Source organism: Mesoplodon bidens (genome assembly GCF_964165515.1).
Source record: "Mesoplodon bidens genome assembly, chromosome: 17".
NCBI classification, from domain to species: domain Eukaryota; kingdom Metazoa; phylum Chordata; class Mammalia; order Artiodactyla; family Ziphiidae; genus Mesoplodon; species Mesoplodon bidens.
Window position 1 is genome coordinate 63,471,792 of NC_138174.1, and position 20,009 is coordinate 63,491,800.

At 38.6% G+C, this 20,009-nt stretch overlaps 1 pseudogene across 1 annotated transcript in view; it reads left to right on the forward strand.

The window, feature by feature from the left end:
- LOC308605044 (ATP-binding cassette sub-family C member 4-like) overlaps positions 1-20,009 on the forward strand; it is a 112,540-nt pseudogene that overhangs the window by 75,926 nt on the left and 16,605 nt on the right. The window contains exons 19-20 of the transcript XR_014017928.1: positions 3,773-3,945; positions 4,374-4,478. The product of XR_014017928.1 is annotated as an ATP-binding cassette sub-family C member 4-like (transcript). The remainder of the gene's footprint in view (positions 1-3,772; positions 3,946-4,373; positions 4,479-20,009) is intronic.

Below are 20,009 nucleotides of genomic sequence, written 5' to 3' on the forward strand. Positions count from 1 at the left end.
AAACTGAAGAAAGTTCATCAGAAATTGGTGCCAATTAGGCACCTAAAAAGCAAGGGCAGCTCTACAAATATAGCATAAGTAGTGACTGAAGAAGGTGAAGCACTTTATCACTGAAAGGTTAAAAGAGCACAGTAGATAAAACTCTGGAAATGAATCACTGATGCGTTGCTTCTGTTAAAAAACAAAAACAAAACAGATACTGGGATTTACAATTGAGAGTGCTATGTCATGTCAAAACTGTGAAGAAATCACCCAGTTATGTTATGTTCTACGTTGATACGTTGATCCTCTGTTAGGACGCAAGTATGTCTCATCATACTGAAAACCAGGATACAGAAATCTGGGTATCAGCGGCCTGTGCATCGGGAACCACGTGATTCAGTCCTGGCTTTGGCGACAGGTCACATTTCCATTTCTCTGGGCCTTGTATTTAGGTGAGCAGGCTCTCCTTTTACTTCATTTACTGCTGGCTCTGCTCTACCAAAAGCTCTTCCCCATCTGTTGATTGTATTTCACTCTCTCTTTCCAGCCCACACCAGCCTCTCTTTTTGAAAAGAAGGTTCCATAAAATGTGGAAACCATCTGACATCTGTGTTAACTTCCTATGAGGGGTGTTGGCACCTGGTTGGTAGATACAGTACACGCAGTAGGTTACTTTGAAAATGTTTATGATGATAGAAATAAGGTGCCTTATTAGTTCAGTTTATTTATATATTTATTTATTTTTAAAATTTTATTTATTTTTGGCTGCACTGCGTCTTCGTTGCTGTGCCCGGGCTTTCTCTAGTTGCGGTGAGCAGGGGCCACTCTTCATTGCGGTGCGTGGGTTTCTCATTGCGGTGGCTTCTCTTGTTGCGGAGCATGGGCTCTGGGCGCATGGGCTTCAGTAGTTGTGGCACGTGGGCTCAGTAGTTGTGGCTCGCGGGTTCTAGGGCACAGGCTCAGTAGTTGTGGCGCACGGGCTTAGCTGTTCCACGGCATGTGGGATCTTCCTGGACCAGGGCTTGAACCCGTGTCCCCTGCATTGGCAGGTGGATTCTTAACCACTGCACCACAAGGGAAGCCCCCATAAGTTCAGTTTGTTACATTTTAGTTTTGCTATAGTTTATTATTTTCCGAAGCTCAAAAAAGATCTGAAGTAGTCTATACTGAGATGTATAGTTTTTAATAGTATTATATGCTCCATTTTCCTTAAATTATAACTTTTTAAAGTTCCTTCCACAGTTTAAAGTATGATGTTATGATATCTTGGAGCCAGTTAATTGTTTAATAATATATTCCTTTTACACTTATATTTAATAAGAAAATAGTGTTATATATAAATTATCTATTTATATGGATTTATTTTCTAATTTATAGGAACAGACATGTCACAAGAAGAGATGAACTTGTGGCTTCATTCATACAGCCAACAAATATCTACTGAGAGCTTTCTAGACAGCCACTGTTTCAGATTCTGGGGTTATCACAGTCATTAAAAGAGACAAAGTCTCTACCCTTTTGGAACTTAAATTCTCCCGGAGAAGATGGAAAACAAGCCAATGCATATGTAACAAAGTCTCAGTGCTGATACTTGCAAAGGAGAAAAAGCAGAATATGAAGAGGGGCTAGCTGACAGCATTATTAATAATGGGCAATATCTGTTGATTTCTTTGTATCAATCACTGTTGTAAATTCTACACATAATGACTCATTTTATACTCTGACAGTGTTAGGAGGTAAACACCTTTATTATACTATAGTCTTATTTAGAGTTTAGGAAGCTAAGATAAACTTCAGGAAGTTGCCCAGTTGGCAGAGCCAGGCAGGACTTATGCCCAGGCTGTCTGGCTTCAAGGCTCCAATTTTTTTGTTTTAAAATTTTCAGATCACAAGAACATGGAAGGAGTAGTATGATGAACACATAGGCACCTTCACCTTGATTCACCAGCTGTTAATATTTTTCCACATTTGCTTCCTCTCTTCCATATATTTTGCTGAACTGCTTGTAAGTTGTAGAAATGTTTATTAAAAGTTGCAATTCACCTTTAAATACATAAATATACACCTTGTAAGAACAAGGACATTCTCTCACATAACACAGTGTTCTAAATCAAGAAATTTAATAGTAATATCACACTATTATCTGTTTTCAGGTTCTCCAGTTGTAACTCCTAGTTATTACTGTCTACTGCCTCTATTGTGTTTTTTTCCATTCTAATACTAAATTATACTGGGTTGGCGAAAAAGTTCGTTCAGTTTTAAGTATAAAAATAAAAGACATTTTTCATGTTCACCAAGACCTTTATTGAACAATGTATTTGCTAACCGAATGAACTTTTTGGCCAACCCAATAACTTGAATATATGATTATATTATAGAAAGCCTTCATATTCTTATTATTCTCATAACCACCCCTGATTCATAAATGAAGACAGAATCTCAGAAAACAGTATTTTCTGAAAAACACTGCTTCTCACAACCCTTATTCCTCATGAGGCAAATATGGACAACTGGAAGGAAAGTAAAAAACCAGATTAGTGATGAGATGCCATCCCAGTAACGGGCAAGTGTAAAATTATTTCTTCAAAGTCAGGATGTCAGTCTTAAGAAACACCAACCCACTTGCACAACCATGCAAATCTTACCCTTTAGATTTTTGTACTTTTCATGCAGTCACTAAATACGAATACCATATTTAATCCTAACTCTGAATTCCCCTTTCTTGGGATTGGACTCCATCAGGAGCACAGTTCGGGATCACATTCATAGAAGTGCTCCAGCATTTAGGATACCACGAAAATATTGCCCACTTACCCTTGGTGTTTTGTTATTTGACACTGTAATTCTGTGTCCCTGCTCATTGGCCATCACTCATCAATCTGTTGGTGTCTTAATTTGAAATGTATTTACTCTTTGTTCTTTAACTTCAAATATAGCCTGAGTTTGGTTCTTGTTCTATAGTACTTCTCCAAAATAAATATTCATTGAATTGATCCCTACTACCCAATATACTTTCAGATTAACTTTGGAAGTTAAAAGTTTAGTTTTCTTTTTTATCTTATGATTACAGTTTTATGAAGATACATTAATATAAACACCACTTATACCCATAGTCTGGGGGAAGTAAGATGTTATGTTGTATCCTGTTTTTCATGAATTTTCATTCACTGCAAGACATTTTTGACATTGAAGAAAACGCACTTAACTGGTCCAGTATTTATGAGATTAAACTTGGGAAAGAACCATTACCAGAATAGGCTCCAGGATTACTAATGTATGAGGTGCAGTTTGCCATTGTTTGAATTCGTATTTTTTTAAACTTTTAGACCTTCCAAAATTGTAAAGTGCTGATAAGATTATATCTTTAGAGAACCATACTTCCTGTAATATATATATATATATATATTTTTAAGTTTCCCTTTAATGTACCAACCCATATGCAAAATGTACTTTGGTAAACTTGACTCAACCATAAAATCCTTTTAAATTTTCCATTTAAACCACACTGGGAGAAATAGCTTCATTTTTTGAGAAACTTCCTTAACTAATCCTTAGGTGGGGTTTCTGGTAGGTGTCATGTGGCAGGGAAGGGGGACACTGATATTTTTCTGTCCTGACTTGACTCTACATCTTTCTCAGTGAATGCTAATTGGAAATAGCTCTCCCCATCACGTGGCTGTACATGTAAGATACATAAGAAGTCATGAGGACTTCAAAGCTCTAATGTCTAAGAGGACTGTCTGCTTCAGTTGCAGTTTGTTTAGGAAAAATGTTCGTTCTGTATCCACAGGTATAATTTAAAGAAGCCATCAAAGGTGTTCCTGGTAAAATGGATACTGAATTAGCAGAATCAGGATCGAACTTCGGTGCTGGACAGAGACAACTGGTGTGTCTTGCTAGGGCTATTCTCAGGAAAAATCAGATATTGATTATTGACAAAGCCACATCAAATGTGGACCCAAGGTATGGAGCTGAGGTCCATGAAACCTGGTATCCAAAATTTAAGTGTTGTAAATGGAAAACATTTAGTGATGCCAAGAAATGTTTCTAAGTGTTCTCTTTGCCCGAAAGATATCTCTTGTTAACATTAATTCCAGAAAACAAAAGAAGAAACCAAAGCATGTTATATGGTGTTAATGTTGTTACTAGGCATCCTATGAGAGCTAGATTCCTAAATCCAGCTCCTGACAGTTTCAAGCAATTTTGAGGGAAGACTATTTTCCATTGTTTTATGAAAAATAGTAAATTTCTAAGACTTTTTATACTTAGTTATTGTAGGAACAAGATTATGTCTTAAAGTATTATTTTAAAAACATTATAATATGATATTTTAAAGTCTTAAGTCCACTTTTCCTGTCTATACTGAACTAAATCAACTTCTCTGATTCCAGAACTAATGAATTAATACAAAGAAAGTCCATGAGAGATTTGTTCAGTGCACTGTGCTAACCATCACAAACAGATTGACCACCATTATTGACAGCGACAGGATAATGGTAAGACCTTCACCTGTGGAATTTCAGTTGTTTCCATTTATGTTCAATTTTTCAATACATCCTTCCTTGTAAAACTTGATAGGAAGGAACCTCCAATAATTTAATTTTCTCTTAGTTTCTCCTCTCATTCCTGACAATAACTCAAGTACTTAACTATACTTTCACAATGTGCTATTAAATAATATATCCAGTAATTTCATATTAACACATTATTGACTGGGGGATTTTTGCAGAAATTAATGCCTGTGGCTGGCGATTTGTTATGTAACTGAATATTGAAATGTCTCTGGTCAATAATGTTCAGATAACAAAAGACATATTATATGTCTCTGGTCAATAATGAGTTAAAAGTTTATTAAATTGTCATTTTTTTAAGATGACCAACCATGAAAATATTCCAAACCCGTTATGGCTTCATATTTCAGAGAGGTAGAAGATGGTCATCTTGGCTGTGTCACAGTTGTTTCAGCATTTTTGGATTCCCTTAATCAAAAAATTAGCCTTTCATTTAGACTGCCACAAGGTTGTTGGCTAAGGTTGCAGAATTTCTCAGCTGTTGCTGTCAGAGGGGAGTCCATGAGAAGAAAGGGCCTAATGAGAAAAAGTATTTCAACAGAAAGGATTTAATAAAGGAAATTTGTTACACAGGAATTGGAGGGCTAGAAAAATGAAACACTGGGGTAATAATTTTAGGAAGCATCTACTGTGTCCTAGGACAGATCTCCAGAACTAAGAACTCAGAAGAGAGGCTCTAAAGAGTCAGTGCTCAGACCTCCAAGGAGAGGTCTAGTTGCTGGCCATATTTGTGAGGGTGCACAATGAGGCTAGTTCTCCATGTGCTAATAGAAGCTGGGAGCTGGAGTCAGGTCCCACTGCTGAGATGATGCTGCAGGAGCAGCAGAAACCAGGTAGACAATTAGCTCTGATTCCCACCTTCAGTCTCCCTCTAGTGCCCCCTACTGACAAAACCTAACAAAGGCCAGCTGGCCAAAGGTCTTCGGAAATGAGATTTGCAGAGACCCAGCCTTTGCATCACAGATGAGAGTACAGAAAGAAAAGTGGATCAGGGGCCGAGATACTGCATATAAACAACTAGTAAGTCTCACACAGTAAATGTGGACTCTGCACACAAAGCTTGGGCCTCTGGATATCTGTCTAATATCTTCCTTCCAGGTTTGATTGGCTTTTTCTTCCTTAGTAATTTAATATTTCCTTCCTTCCTCCCTCTATTGCTTTTCTCTCTCATTTTCATCTTCTTTCTTTGTTCTTTCCCTGCTGAGTTTCAATAAATGTTAGGATGTGGCTTTATAAAATGATAAGGGAATCATCCCTCAAAGGAAAAACCTCTGGCTGCATATAATGTCAAGGAATGCAGGGTATTTTAAGGTTAACCTGTAGCCTGTGACAATGAGCTGATTTCACTCATCTTATGGATGGTAACTACTGTCAGGAGACACCACAGTATCCAGTGATGCTGATTAGTAATGAAATAGATAAAGAATGCCTGCATATAATGCATAGGAGGCAACAGATGAAGTTAACCAGTGAATCTGATGGTCCATAAAAAAACAGGTAATAATCAGTAATACCCAAACTTCCTTATGTTTAATGATAATGGTACTCTCTCTCTTGACTTCTTAGGCCGTTTCTGGAATATCACCTCCCACCCTACTTCACGTGCATTTTCAGGTGGGATCCTCAGTGGGGGAACTGACCAGTCTGTCAGCACTGAAGCAGCACCGTTAGCCTCACTCCCCCGAGCTGGACGTGCACAGGAGTGAGCTCTGGAGAGGCAGACGACAGGAGTGGGGCATCCCCAACCAAAGGGATGCTCTAGGCTCCAAGCAGTGTGTCTGGTCATCTGGACTAGGACATCACAGTAGGAAGCAGGCCTCTCCTGCAGACTTCCATGAGGGATCAGGTAACATTCCAAGATTGCAGGACAGTGACCTTTAAATTCCAGAAACGTTTAGCATCAGGCATCCTTAGTCCCTCACTTTGTGTGTTTTTTAAAAAAAGATTTATTTATTTGGTTGCACCAGGTCTTAGTTGTGGCCGGAGGGCTCCTTAGCTGTGGCTCGCTGACTCCTTAGTTGCGGCATGCGGGCTCCTTAGTTGTGGCATGCAGACTCTTAGTTGCAGCATGCATGTGGGATCTAGTTCCCTGCCCAGGGATCGAATCTGGGCCCCCTGCATTGGGAGCATGGAGTCTTAACCACTGCGCACCATCAGGGAAGTCCCTCTCATTTTGTGGCCTTGAATGAATGCTAATTGGAAAAGTAACATTTTAGTTCTACTTTTTACCTCTCACTTTGTTGTTCTTACCTCTCAGCATTGCAGAATTGTATTTCTCAGACTATCCCCAGAAGTGTCCTTCTTCCACAACAAGCGAATGATGCTGTGAAATCTACCTGTTTCAAGCCCCCTGTCAGGCTTTAGAGGCAGCAGCAGAAAGAAGGCTTGATCTCTAGCTCAGTTAGGGGCTCATTCAAATAACTTCTTTTCTCCTAAATGTACCCTGGAGTTTTATTTTTGGTTTTTGGTATCGCAGTCACCTTGCAATATATGATCGGTTAGGGAAACAGTGAGGCAGGACAAAACTTGGCAGATGTGTCAGCTCTTCAGTCCTAAGTCTTATCCATCAGCACTTGATCCACAGGTGTGAACGTCCATAGATGTGAATCAATCAACGTTGTTGCCGTTATCAAAATATGTCCATTTGTTTAATGCTTTAGTTACCAGTATCTTCTGGTAAATTTCTATAACCTCAAATTTTTCTCTCTTGGTCAGTGTCTTTGAACAAATCTTTAACATGTTTTTTTTTTTTTTAGAACAAATGAATTTATCAAGGTTAAAGGATATAAGTCAATATAAAAACTCAATTGTATTTCTATATGCCAGCCACAAAGAAAAGGAAACTATAAAAAGAAACCAGGAATGACAACACTAAAAAATCAAATATTTCTTGATTTCTCTGAGTTAACTATTAGTGTACAGAAATGCAACAAATTTCTGTATATTAATATTTTTTTTGCTTTATAACAAATTTAATCAGTTATACATATACATATGTTCCCATATCCCCTCCCTTTTGCGTCTCCCTCCCACCCTCCCTATCCCACCCCTCCAGGCAGTCAAAGCACCGAGCTGATCTCCCTGTGCTATGCGGCTGCTTCCCACTAGCTATCTACCTTACGTTTGGTAGTGTATATATGTCTATGCCGCTCTTTCACTTTGTCACAGCTTACCCTTCCCCCTCCCCATATCCTCAAGTCCATTCTCTAGTAGGTCTGTGTCTTTATTCCTGTCTTACCCCTATGTTCTTCATGACATTTTTTTTCTTAAATTCCATATATATGTGTCAGCATACAGTACTTGTCTTTCTCTTTCTGACTTACTTCACTCTGTATGACAGACTCTAGGTCCATCCATCTCATTACAAATAGCTCAATTTCATTTCTTTTTATGGCTGAGTAATATTCCATTGTATATATGTGCCACATCTTCTTTACCCATTCATCCGATGATGGACACTTAGGTTGTTTCCATCTCCGGGCTATTGTAAATAGGGCTGCTATGAACATTTTGGTACATGTCTCTTTTTGAATTATGGTTTTCTCAGGGTATATGCCCAGTAGTGGGATTGCTGGGTCATATGGTAGTTCTATTTGTAGTTTTTTAAGGAACCTCCATACCGTTCTCCATAGTGGCTGTACCAATTCACATTCCCACCAGCAGTGCAAGAGTGTTCCTTTTCCACACCCTCTCCAGCATTTATTGTTTCTAGATTTTTTGATGATGGCCATTCTGACTGGTGTGAGATGATATCTCATTGTAGTTTTGATTTGCATTTCTCTAATGAGTAAAGATGTTGAGCATCCTTTCACGTGTTTGTTGGCAAGCTGTATATCTTCTGTGGAGAAATGTCTATTTAGGTCTTCTGCCCATTTTTGGATTGGGTTGTTTGTTTTTTTGTTATTGAGCTGCATGAGCTGCTTGTAAATTTTGGAGATTAATCCTTTGTCAGTTGCTTCATTTGCCAATATTTTCTCCCATTCTGAGGGTTGTCTTTTGGTCTTGTTTATGGTTTCCTTTGCTGTGCAAAAGCTTTTAAGTTTCATTAGGTCCCATGTGTTTATTTTTGTCTTTATTTCCATTTCTCTAGGAGGTGGGTCAAAAAGGATCTTGCTGTGATTTATGTCATAGAGTGTTCTGCCTATGTTTTGCTCTAAGAGTTTGATAGTGTCTGGCCTTACATGGTCTTTAATCCATTTTGAGCTTATTTTTGTGTATGGTGTTAGGGAGTGATCTAATCTCATACTTTTACATGTCCCTGTCCAGTTTTCCCAGCACCACTTATTGAAGAGGCTGTCCTTTCTCCACTGTACATTCCTGCCTCCTTTATCAAAGATAAGGTGACCATATGTGCGTGGGTTTATCTCTGGGCTTTCTATCCTGTTCCATTGATCTATCTTTCTGTTTTTGTGCCAGTACCATACTGTCTTGATTACTGTAGCTTTGTAGTATAGTCTGAAGTCAGGGAGCCTGATTCCTCCAGCTCCATTTTTCGTTCTCAAGATTGCTTTGGCTATTCGGGGTCTTTTGTGTTTCCATACAGATTGTGAAATTTTTTGTTCTAGTTCTGTGAAAAATGCCAGTGGTAGTTTGATACGGATTGCATTGAATCTGTAGATTGCTTTGGGTAGTAAGAGTCATTTTCACAATGTTGATTCTTCCAATCCAAGAACATGGTACATCTCTCCATCCATTTGTATCATCTTTAATTTCTTTCATCAGTGTCTTTTAATTTTCTGCATACAGGTCTTTTGTCTCCTTAGGTAGGTTTATTCCTAGATATTTTATTCTTTTTGTTGCAATGGTAAATGGGAGCGTTTCCTTGATTTCACTTTCAGATTTTTCATCATTAGTATATAGGAATGCCAGAGATTTCTGTGCATTAATTTTGTATCCTGCAACTTTACCAAATTCATTGATTAGTTCTAGTAGTTTTCTGGTAGCATCTTTAGGATTCTCTATGTATAGTATCATGTCATCTGCAAACAGTGACAGCTTTACTTCTTCTTTTCCGATTTGGATTCCTTTTATTTCCTTTTCTTCTCTGATTGCTGTGGCTAAAACTTCCAAAACTAGGTTGAATAAGAGTGGTGAGTGTGGGCAACCTTGTCTTGTTCCTGATCTTAGTGGAAATGGTTTCAGTTTTTCACCATTGAGGACAATGCTGGCTGTGGGTTTGTCATATATGGCCTTTATTGTGTTGAGGAAAGTTCCCTCTATGCCTACTTTCTGGAGGGTTTTTATCATAAATGGGTGTTGAATTTTGTCGAAAGCTTTCTCTGCATCTATTGAGATGATCATATGGTTTTTCTCCTTCAATTTGTTAATATGGTGTATCACGTTGATTGATTTGCGTATATTGAAGCATCCTTGCGTTCCTGGAATAAACCCCACTTGATCATGGTGTATGATCCTTTTAATGTGCTGTTGGATTCTGTTTGCTAGTATTTTGTTGAGGATTTTTGCATCTATGTTCATCAGTGATATTGGCCTGTAGTTTTCTTTCTTTGTGACATCCTTGTCTGGTTTTGGTATCAAGGTGATGGTGGCCTCGTAGAATGAGTTTGGGAGTGTTCCTCCCTCTGCTATATTTTGGAAGAGTTTGAGAAGGATAGGTGTTAGCTCTTCTCTAAATGCTTGATAGAATTCGCCTGTGAAGCCATCTGGTCCTGGGCTTTTGTTTGTTGGAAGATTTTTAATCACAGTTTCAATTTCAGTGCTTGTGATTGGTCTGTTCATATTTTCTATTTCTTCCTGATTCAGTCTTGGCAGGTTGTGCATTTCTAAGAATTTGTCCATTTCTTCCAGGTTGTCCATTTTATTGGCATAGAGTTGCTTGTAGTAATCTCTCATGATCTTTTGTATTTCTGCAGTGTCAGTTGTTACTTCTTTTTCATTTCTAATTCTATTGACTTGAGTCTTCTCCCTTTTTTTCTTGATGAGTCTGGCTAATGGTTTATCAATTTTGTTTATCTTCTCAAAGAACCAGCTTTTAGTTTTATTGATCTTTGCTATCGTTTCCTTCATTTCTTTTTCATTTATTTCTGATCTGATTTTTATGATTTCTTTCCTTCTGCTAACTTTGGGAGGATTTTGTTCTTCTTTCTCTAATTGCTTTAGGTGCAAGGTTAGGTTGTTTATTCGAGATGTTTCCTGTTTCTTAAGGTGGGATTGTATTGCTATAAACTTCCCTCTTAGAACTGCTTTTGCTGCATCCCATAGGTTTTGGGTCGTCGTGTCTCCACTGTCATTTGTTTCTAGGTATTTTTTAATTTCCTCTTTGATTTCTTCAGTGATCACTTCGTTATTAAGTAGTGTATTGTTTAGCCTCCATGTGTTTGTATTTTTTACAGCTCTTTTCCTGTAATTGATATCTAGTCTCATAGCATTGTGGTCAGAAAAGATACTTGATACAATTTCAATTTTCTTAAATTTACCAAGGCTTGATTTGTGACCCAAGATATGATCTATCCTGGAGAATGTTCCATGAGCACTTGAGAAAAATGTGTATTCTGTTGTTTTTGGATGGAATGTCCTATAAATATCAACTAAGTCCACCTTGTTTAATGTATCATTTAAAGCTTGTGTTTCCTTATTTATTTTCATTTTGGATGATCCGTCCATTGGTGAAAGTGGGGTGTTAAAGTCCCCTACTATGATTGTGTTACTGTCGATTTCTCCTTTTATGGCTGTTAGTATTTGCCTTATTTAACATGGTTTTTACAAAGCAGTTTACATCCTGGTCCCTCCCCACCTTTCTAGTTTTGTCCTTCTCAGCTCTCCCTCTTTCCTTTAGAGCTAAAACCACATCGATGGTGTTTCAGTTCTCCAAATGCAGTGTTCAATCTCTCTTACAGTTGCGCCCTTTCTCAACTCTTGATGGCTTAGACTAAGGTGCTAGCAGTGGAAATGGTGAGATGGTTGGATTTGGGGTGGATAACAAAGTGGAGCCAAGTGGACTGTGTGATGGATCGAATGTGGGATCTGAGGGAAGAGAGAGGAGTTGATACTGGTTTCTGGGTGTGGAGACTGACCATCTGGGTGAATGGAGAAGACGGAGGGAGAAGGGAAATGCAAGGGTTCTCTTTGGAGCCTGTCACCTTTGTGATGACCGACGTTCTTCATGGTGGACCTTGTCCTTCACTGTGGAGCTGCCCTTCCCACTCCTGTGTTGGGAGACCTTCGGTTTAGGGCTCCCTGTCCAAGATTTCATCAGTGATAATACGGGGAGGTCCCACCAGGAGTTGTAAACATGGCCACTTGTTTATATCCTGGTCCGAGCTGGTTGCAGTCGCTGACTCCTTTGGTAGGAATGGCAGGATTAGACCTCAGAGGACCCAAGAGACATGCATCCCCTAGCTTCAGAGCTGGGGAATTGTCTTCTGTGCTCCATCCACCCCAGGTGTAAACCTTGTATTCTGTTCTAGAGCTTCTGATTATCAGTTGGCTTTCAATTCAACAGAAACACCAATAAATAATGTTCTTTCTCAAAACTTTGATTTTTGAGGCAATTTTTTTCTTGCTTGCTTTAGAAATAAAGGATATTTTTAATATTTCTATTGCACTTCACAGATACTAATTATTTTTTAACAAATTGAAGGTTTGTCACATCTCTGTGTAGAGCAAGTGTATCAGTGCCATTTTCCCAACAATACTGCACACTCAGTGTCTTTGTCACATTTTGGTAATTCTAGCAGTATTTCAAACTTTTTCACCATCTCTACATCTGTTGTGGTGATCTGTGATCAGTGATCTTTGATGTTACTATTGTGACTTGCTAAAGACTCTGATGATGGTATTTTTTGGCAATAAATTATTTTTAAATTAAGGTCTGTACATTGTTTTTTTCCACACAATGCTATTGCACACTTGACAGGCTGCAGTATAGTGTAAACATAACTTCTATATGCCCTGGGACATCAGGAAATTCATGTGACTCACTTTATTGCGATACTCACTTCACTCTGGTGTTCTGAAACTGAACCTGCAATATCTCTGAGGGAAGCCTGTACCTCTTTCCTTTGTGGAAAGCAAGTGATTGTCTGTTCTGAAAGCTTTGTTTTTGTTTTTGTTTTTTTTAAAGTAATGACACATTCCAGAAACCCAATCCAGAATATCAAACCATACTCTCAGGGATTGGGCCTGTATTTTTTTTTTAACATCTTTATTGGAGCATAATTGCTTTACAATGGTGTGTTAGTTTCTGCTTTATAACAAAGTGAATCAGCTGTAATATACATATATCCCCATATCTCTTCCCTCTTGCATCTCCCTCCCTCCCACCCTCCCTATCCCACCCCTCTAGGTGGTCACAAAGCACCAAGCTGATCTCTGTGTGCTATGCAGCTGCTTCCCACTAGCTGTCGATTTTACATTTAGTAGTGTATATATGTCCATGCCACTCTCTCACTTTGTCCCAGCTTACTCTTCCTCCTCCCCGTGTCCTCAAGTTCATTCTCTAGTAGGTCTGCGTCTTTATTCCCGTCCTTCCCCTAGGTTCTTCATAACCCCCCCGTTTTTTTTTAAGATTACATATATATGTGTTAGCATACAGTATTTGTTTTCTCTTTCTGACTTACTTCACTCTGTATGACAGACTCTAGGTCCATCCACCTCATTACAAATAACTCAATTTCGTTTCTTTTTATGGCTGAGTAATATTCCACTGTATATGTGTACCACATCTTCTTTATCCATTCATTTGTCATTGGACATTTAGGTTGTTACCATGTCCTGGCTATTGTAAATAGTGCTGCAGTGAGCACTGGGGTACATGTGTCCTTTTGAGTTAAGGTTTTCTCAGGGTATATGCCTAGCAGTGGGATTGCTGGGTCATATGGTGGTTCTATTTTTAGTTTTCTAAGGAACCTCCATACTGTTCTCCACAGTGTCTGTATCAATCTACATTCCCACCAACAGTGCAAGAGGGTTCCCTTTGCTCCACACCCTCTCCAGCATTTATTATTTGGAGATTTTTTGATGATGCCCATTCTGATTAGTGCGGGGTGATACCTCATTGTAGTTTGGATTTGCATTTCTCTAATAATTAGTGATGTTGAGCATCCTTTAATATGCCCCTTGGCCATCTGTATGTCCTCCTCGGAGAGATGTCTGTTTAGGTCTTCCACCCAGTTTTTTGATTGGGTGTTTGGTTCTTTTTGATATTGAGCTCCATGAGCTGTTTGTATATTTAGGAGATTAATCCTTTGTCTGTTGCTTCGTTTACAAATATTTTCTCCCATTCTGAGGGTTGTCTTTTTGTCTTATGCTTTTTTGCTGTGAAAAAGCTTTTAAGTTTAATTAGGTCCCATTTGTTTTTGTTTAAAAATAATTTTTTTTATTATTTTTGGGTGCGTTGGGACTTTCTTGCTGCATGCAGGCTTTCTCTAGTTGCGGCGAGCGGGGGCTACTCTTTGTTGCAGTGCGTGGGCTTCTCATTGCAGTGGCTTCTCTTGTTGCGGAGCACAGGTTCTAGGCATGCCGGCTTCAGTAGTTGTGGCACGCAGGCTCAGTAGTTGTGGCACACGGGCTTAGCCGCTCTGCGGCATGTGAGATCTTCCCAGGCCAGAGCTCGAACCTGTATCCCCTGGCAGGTGAATTCTTAACCACTGCACCACCAGGGAAGCCCTATTTGTTTTTATTTTCATTACTCTAGGAGGTGGGTCAAAAAAGATCTTGCTGTGATTTATGTCACAGAGTGTTTTTCATGTTTTCCTCTAAGAGTTTTATACTGTCTGGTGTTACACTTAGGTCTTTAATCCATTTTGAGTTTATTTTTGTGTATGGTGTTAGGTAGTGTTCTAATTTCATTCTTTTACATGTAGCTGTCCAGTTTTCCCAGCACCACTTATTGAAGTGTCTTTTCTCCATTGTATATTCTTGCCTCCTTTGTCATAAATTAGGTGACCATATGTGCATGGGTTTATATCTGGGCTTTCTGTCCTGTACCATTGATCTATATTTCTGTTTTTGTGCAAGTACCATGATGTCTTGATTACTGTAGCTTTGTAGTATAGTCTGAAGTCAGGGAGCCTGATTCTTCCAGCTCCGGTTTTCTTTCTCAAGATTGCTTTGGCTATTCGGGTTCTTCTGTGTTTCCATACAAATTGTAAAATTTTTTGTTCTAATTCTGTGAATGCCATTGGTAATCTGATAGGGATTGCATTGAATCTGTAGATTGCTTCAGGTAGTATAGTCATTTTCACAACACTGATTCTTCCAATCCAAGAATGTGGTATATTTCTCCATCTGTTTGTCTTTTTTTTTTTTTTTGTGGTACGCGGGCCTCTCACTCTTGTGGCCTCTCCCGTTGCAGAGCACAGGCTCCAGACGCGCAGGCTCAGCAGCCATGGCTCACGGGCCCAGCCGCTCCGCGGCATGTGGGATCTTCCTGGACCTGTCATATTTGATTTCTTTCATCAGTGTTTTATAGTTTTCTCAGTACAGGTTTTTGCCTCCTTAGGTAGGTCTCTTCCTCGGTATTTTATTCTTTTTGTTATGATAGTGAATGGGATAGTTTCCTTAATTTCTCTTTCTGATCTTTCATTGTTACTGTATAGGAATGCAAGAGATTTCTGTGCATGAATTTTGTATGCTTCAACCTTACCAAATTCATTGATTAGTTCTAGTATCTTTCTGGTGACATCTTTAGGATTTTCTGTGTGTAGTATCATGTCATCCGCAAACAATGACAGTTTTATTTCTTCTTTTCCAATTTGTTTCTTTTATTTCTTTTTCTTCTCTGATTGCCGTGGCTAGGACTTCCAAAACTATGTTGAATAAGAGTGGTGAGAGTGGACATCCCTGTCTTCTTCCTGGTCTTAGTGGAAATGCTTTCAGTTTTTCACCATTGAGAATGATGTTTGCTGTGGGTTTGTCATATATGGCCTTTATTATGTTGAAGTAGGTTCCCTCTACGCCCATTTTCTGGAGAGGTTTTTTTTTATCATAAATGGGTGTTGAATTTTGTCAAAAGCTTCTTCTTCTGCATCTGTCAAGATGATCATGTTTTTTATTCCTTATTTTGTTAATATGGTGTAGCACATTGATTGATTTGCATATATTAAAGAATCCTTACATTCCTGGAACAAATCCCACTTGATCATGGTGTATGATCCTTTTAATGTGTTGTTAGATTCTGTTTGCTGGTATTTTGTTGAGGATTTTTGCATCTATGTTCATCAGGGATACTGGTCTGTAATTTTCTTTTTTCTGTGATATCTTCGTCTGTTTTTGGTATCAGGGTGATGGTGGCCTCGTAGAACGAACTTGGGAGTGTTCCTCCCTCTGCAATTTTTTGGAAGAGTTTGTGCAGGATAGGTGTTAGCTCTTTCTAAATGTTTGATAGAATTTGCTTGTGAAGTCATCCGGTACTGGACTTTTGTTTGTTGGAAGATTTTTAAATACAGTTTCAATTTCATTACTTGTGATAGGTCTGTTTATATTTTCTAATTATTCCTGGTTCAGTCTTGGAAAATTGTACCTTTGCAAGAATTTGTCCATTTCTTCTAGGTTGTCCATTATATTGGCATATAGTTGCTCATAGTAGTCTTTTATGATCCTTTGTATTTCTGAAGTGTCAGTTGCAATTTCCCCTTTTTCATTTCTAATTTTATTGATTTGCCCTCTCCATTTTTTTCTTGATGAGTCTGGCTGAATTTTTATCAGTTTTGTTTATCTTCTCAAAGAACTAGCTCTTAGTTTTACTGATCTTTGCTATTGTTTCCTTTTTCATTTATTTCTGCTCTGATCTTTATGATTTCTTTCCTTCTACTGACTTTGCGTTTTGCTTGTTCTTCTTTTTCTAGTTGCTTTATGTGTAAGGTTAGATTGTTTATTTCACATTTTTCTTGTTTCTTGAGGTGAGATTGAATTGCTATAAACGTCCTTCTTAGACCTGCTTTTGCTGCATCCCATAGGTTTTGGGTCATTGTGATTTCACTGTCATTTGTTTCTATGTATTTTTTTTTTCTCTTTGATTTCTTCAGTGATCTCTTGGTTTTTTAGTACCACACTGTTCAGCCTCCATTTATGTGGCTTTTTACAGTTTTTTTTTCCTGTAATTCATTTCTAATCTCATAGTGTTGTGGTCGCAAAAGATGCTTGATATTTCAATTTTCTTTAATTTTCTGAGGCTTGATTTGTGACCCAAGATGTCATCTATCCTGGAAAATGTTCCATGTGCACTTGAGAAGAAAGTGTATGCTGCCACTTTTGGGTGGAATGTCCTATAAATATCAATTAAATCTACTATCATTGTGTTACTGTTGATTTCCCTTTTTATGGTTGTTAGCATTTCCCTTATGTATCGAGGTGCTCCCATGTTGGGTGCAGCTGTTACATCTTCTTCTTTGATTGATTCCTTGATCATTATGTAGTGTCCTTCCTTGTCTCTTGTAACAGTCTTTATTTTAAAGTTTATTTTATCTGATATGAGTGTTGCTACTCCAGCTTTTGATTTCCATGTGCATGGAATATTTTTTTCCATCCCCTCACTTTCAGTCTGTGTGTGTCCCTAGGGCTGAAGTGGGTCTCTTGTAGACAGCACATATATGGGCCTTGTTTTTGTATCCATTCAGCCAGTCTGTGTCTTTTGGTTGAGGCACTTAATCCATTTACATTTAAGGTAATTATCGATATGTATGTTCCAATTGTGATTTTCATAATTATTTTAATTTTGGGTTTTTTTTTCTCTGTGTGTGTCTTTTTCTTCTGTTTCCCGCCTAGAGGAGTTCCTTTAGCATTTATTGTAAAGCTGGTTTGGTGGTGCTGAATTCTCTTAGCTTTTGCTTGTCTGTAAAGCTTTTGATTTCTTGGTCGAATCTGAATGAGATCCTTGCTGAGTACAGTAATCTTGGTTGTAGGTTTTTCTCTTTCATCACTTTAAGTATATCCTGCCACTCCCTTCTGGCTTGCAGAGTTCCTGCTGAAAAATAAGCTGATAACCTTATGGGGATTCTCTTGTATGTTATTTTTTGCTTTTCCCTTGCTGCTTTTAATATTTTTTCTTTGAATTTAATTTTTGTTTGATTAATATGCATCTTGGTGTGTTTCTCCCTAGGGTTTATCCTGTATGTGCCTTTCTGAGATTCCTGGGTGGCTATTTCCTTTCCCATGTTAGGGACGTTTTCGACTATAATCTCTTCGAATATTTTCTGAGACCCTCTCTTTTTCTCTTCTTCTAATGGGACCCCTATAATTCGAATGTTGGTGCGTTTAGTGTTGTCCCAGAGGTCTCTGAGATTGTCTTCAATTCTTTTCATTCTTTTTTCTTTATTCTGCTCCTCAGCAGTTATTGCCACCATTCTCTCTTCCAGCTCACTTATTCGTTCTTCTGCCTCAGTTATTCTGCTATTGATTCCTTCTAGTGTATTTTTTATTTCAGTTATTGTTCATCTCTGTTTGTTCTTTAGTTCTTCTAGGTCTTGGTTAAATGTTTCTTGTATTTTCTCGATGTGTGCCTCCATCCTATTTCTGAGATTTTGGATCATCTTTACTGTCATTACTCTGAATTCTTTTTCAGGTAGGTTGCCTATTTCCTCTTCATTTATTTGGTCTTGTAGGTTTTTACCCTGCTTCTTCATCTGTAACATATTTTTTTGTCATCCTTTTTTCTTTGATGGGTGGGACTGTGTTCCTGTCTTACTGGTTGTTTGGCCTGAGGCTTCCAGCACTGGAGTTTGTAGGCCAGTTGTTCAGGGGTTGCTCCCATCCCCAGAGTCTGGTAGATGCCCTAGTTGTGGGGAGATGTGAACTCTGCATCCCCCTACTCCACTATCTTGACCACTTTTCTGCCCTTAGGAGACTTAATAAACGTTTCCAATTAAATGACATGGGATGGAATTAACTGCAGTACTAGATATGGAAGAACAACCTGTGTCCTGTTTAGAGTTGCTGCATATTCTCTTAAGATAGTTACTCTACATGAAGAACTAAGTACCACCTAACATCAGAACTATCTTTATAGCTATGTCATTTGGGTCAATTGTTTCAGATTCTTTTTTCCCCTCTAAAACCATTATGCAAAGCCACTAGTAAGTAGAAAGGCAGAGTTAAGACCCCCTTCCTCTCCCTTTTAATTTTCAACTAGGGATATATCAATGTGCACAAAAGGGCTGAACGGCAGACAGCTGAAGAGAGAAAGAAAAAGAAGCAAAGAAAGATAACTTGTGAAAACAGATTCAGATCCTCCGCAGTTCAGATTGGGCTGTTCCCGGGTACTGTGCGGGCTGTGAGCGTTAGAATTTGAAGCTCAATTTCTTACTTGCTTCTTTAGTCTTAGTCAAAGAAAAAATTGGATTTCTCGGTATTTCTTCTGTGCAGAGAAATTCTGCTAATGCTGCTTATGTAGCAGCTCTTTTTGCCAGCCTTTCACTCTCAGAATAATAAACTACAATCAAAGCCAAATTGAAGAAGCATCTTAACCTCTCAGACAAGGGATTCTGCCCCTCTTAGCAAAGCAACTAACGTAATCCAGGACCCTGTTGACTGAAAAAGAAAAAAAAAAGCACAACCTGGAAGTTGACAGATATGTTTTATGTGGTGGACATGGTGAGGACTTAGGGACAAAGCATCTCATAACACTGAGAAATGGTTCTGAAGAGGCAAGAGGATGAGCCAGGATATGTAAGAGTTTTTGCAACAAAAGACCAGGTAGTCAGAACATTAAAAGACTACTGTTAATCAAAGAAAACCAGACATCCCAAGTTAATGAATTTAGTGCTTTTCTATACAAGGGAAGATGCAAAGTCTGGGCTCACTGAAATCATTCCTTTGATGTGCACCTCAGCTATCTGAGGCCAGTATCCTGTGTTTTTCTCATCCTGAGTCTCCTCAGGGTGCACTGTTGGGGGTGGCGGCACAGATTCTGGTTCCATCCTGAGTTCCCTCAGGGCTTATTGTCGGGGCAGCTGTAATGTGGTGGCTTGATGGCTGCAACATCCTTTGTTCACTGGTATGACAGGCACTTTTTTAGTTCATAACCCTGAAGAAATTCTGGGGGCATTTACTTTTTTCCCAAATACTAAGATTCTGTCAAACCAACTGAGCAATTGCTGTCAGGTCACTACCATCTGGTTTGTATGACATCAACCGCATCTTAGATAGAGTTTGATGTTCTTAAATCAAGAAATTTCCCCACTCTGTGTATCTGTATAAATAGCCCTTAAAGCTCAGAGTCTGAGAGCTAAAAGCACCAACTAATGATAACCACCCCAAATGCCCTTCGCAGAATATAAAATGCCAGACTGCTGACTGCTCTACTTGATGCACTGGGGTGACCTAACTGGGGGGGAAATCCAAAAGGGAGGGGGTATATGTCTATGTATGGCTGATTCACTTTGCTGTGCAGTAGAAGCTAACACAACGTTGTAAAGCAACTGTACTCCAATAAAAATTAAAGAAATCATAGTCTAAAACTCATTTCTCTTCCTTTCCTATAACATTATAGTAATAAAA